The sequence below is a fragment of the Perognathus longimembris genome, chromosome 4 (genome assembly GCF_023159225.1).
Source record: "Perognathus longimembris pacificus isolate PPM17 chromosome 4, ASM2315922v1, whole genome shotgun sequence".
Classification (NCBI taxonomy): Eukaryota; Metazoa; Chordata; class Mammalia; order Rodentia; family Heteromyidae; genus Perognathus; species Perognathus longimembris.
Window position 1 is genome coordinate 90,885,621 of NC_063164.1, and position 2,541 is coordinate 90,888,161.

A 2,541-nucleotide genomic window follows, 5' to 3' on the forward strand; every position below is an offset into this window, starting at 1 on the left:
ATGTTATTATTTGTGCTTGGATGGTCAATTATCTCTTTTTTTTTTAGATTATAAAAACTTCCTCTTTAATCAAGTCTTGAAACAGAACAGGTTTCTTGAATAAAAGGCAAAGTTTCCAGTACATTGAGAGATAAATCCACAAGTCACCATACATACAGTACCCAGTAGGAAAAGAAAAAAACAAAAAACAAAAAACAAAAAAACGGGTTTACCCAATCCCTGGTACAGCCATGGCCTGGTTCTTAAGATACTTCCTCCCTTTGCCAAGTACTCTGTGGATACAGAGCACACCATGACTTCTGAGACCCCACTCAGCTGAGCTTGTAGCCCACAAAGCACTCCTCTGGCAAGGTTGTGGTGGTGGCTCTACTCAAGAAGCAAAGCAGTTTTCAGCACATTCAAACAGTGTAACAAACATCCTTTAAATATCAAAGTGAGAAATAAGAATGCAACATAATCATGCTATGAGAAAGATGTTAGGAAGGACAGTTGGGTAAAGCTTGAGGTTGAAAATGGTTCTCCAGCTTCATTTCTTTGGCTTGTTGGGTAGTGGCCTCTGGAACAGCAAGATGTGAGGTTCTGGTTCATGGATCATATAATGTACCCTTCCTTGACTCTGTTAAACACCAAGATTCCTCCATTCAGGGCTGGGGATATGGCCTAGTGGCAAGAGTGCTTGCCTCCTATACATGAAGCCCTGGATTCAATTCCCCAGCAACACATATACAGAAAGTAGCCAGAAGCGGCGCTGTGGCTCAAGTGGCAGAGTGCTAGCCTTGAGCAAAAAGAAGCCAGGGACAGTGCTCAGGCCCTGAGTCCAAAGCCTAGGACTGGCAAAAAAAAAAAAAAGATTCCTCCATTCAGATTCAGACATCAAATGGGTTTTAGGGACAAATTTGGCTATGTCCTTGGGAAACATGACATGCCAGTATTCGAACTCCTCGTCGTCGTATTTATCCGAATAGTAAATTTGTTTATGCGACATGAGGGCTCCGCCAGCGAATTTCCAGCCGCGAGCTCCCAAGCTCCAAACAACTCCCGGAAGCACGCGCCTACCACCCTCTTTTCTGGATGGTCAATTATCTCCTATTAATATTTTAGAGATACATTTGTAGGTTTGGGGAAAGGAGTGCTGGCTTTGAAGCTTCTCAAAATAGGAGAAGTATGTTGAGAAAGTCAGCAGAGCACTGACAGAGTTAGTGAGTGCTTAATCAGAAGAGAAGATGGCGGGGAACGGTTACTAAGACACAGTATTCATGTGATCATATCAGACCAAGTATGCAGTTCTGCCTTTGTACTTGAAACTTACATCTTGGGCATGGCATTTTAGATCAGAGGCATCTGATGCAAAAATGAAAGTCACAAAGCTGAACCATACATATAATCACAAAGTTTTAGTAGTCACATAAAAAGTTCTAAATAGATGAGTTGTTGTTAGTTGTGGTGGTGAAGTGTTTTTCCTTTGGGGGGATGCAAAGGAAGAATGCAGAAAGGGAGGGAGGAAGGGTGAACAAATGCAATCATATGCAATCATGTTACTCAGTAGACACTATGAGAAAATGACCTCGCTAATTTGTGGGCAGGAATGGGCTGGGAAAGGTGGGGAAGAGAAAAGGAAGGAGAAACATTGTTCAAAAAAAGGAATGTCCTTTACCTGACTTACAGAATGGTAGCCTTCTGTACATCACTTTAGTAATAACTATAAAATTATACTTAAAAATAAAAAGAAATAGATAAAATTAATTTTAATGCATTGTCAAAAATACATCACCATTCTAACAGTATTAAAATTATCAATGAGATATTTTATATTCTTTTTTAAAACTAAATCTTGAAAATCAAGTATAATTTTTGAAACTATGTGTACTTCATACCTATAAGACATTTCAACTCAGATGAGCCATATTTCAAATTCTCAATGGCTACATAGGAATAGAGGTTAGTTTTAGAAAAACTTCTATGACTTTTTCACCATAATGATTTTTTCCCTATAAAAAGCAATATGATTCAGAGGACATTTTTTCATTTCATGGTGAGGATAGTGTTAAGTCATATTCACATTGTTTTTCACAGAGGACACACTGCAATATAATTAAGGCTGATAAGATGAGACATAATGAATACTTCATGTTGCCAGGTGAGCTGAAAAAATAGGGACTGAAGGATAAAAGGTTAGTCAAATACAACAAAAGGTGAGTCACACACTAAGAACAGAAGGTCAATAGCCATTCCTGTAAATGGAGCAGGTTAAGCCTTTTCCTGCTTTTGAAAGACATTTTAAAAATGTTTTCATTACTTTGCTTCTTTTAAAGATTATTCATAATTTCCCTGTACTCTAAAGGACATAAACATTAATAAATCTGGCACATGTGATTCCATCTTCCAGACAATGGATTTTAGACTTAACATTTAAAAGGAAACATTAGGAGGCCTGATTCATCACTTGTAAATAATAAACAATATTTTAAAATATAAAACAATTTGATCAAACTATTGAATCTTCAAAAGGGAAAAATAATGCTTCCAGAGATATAGGCAAAC

The 2,541-nt window shown here is 37.6% G+C and overlaps 1 pseudogene; it reads right to left on the bottom strand.

Moving 5' to 3' along the window:
* Positions 1 to 526: 526 nt before the first annotated feature.
* On the bottom strand, positions 527 to 1,046 carry LOC125350055 (annotated as a pseudogene).
* Between the last annotated feature and the right edge of the window lie 1,495 nt (positions 1,047 to 2,541).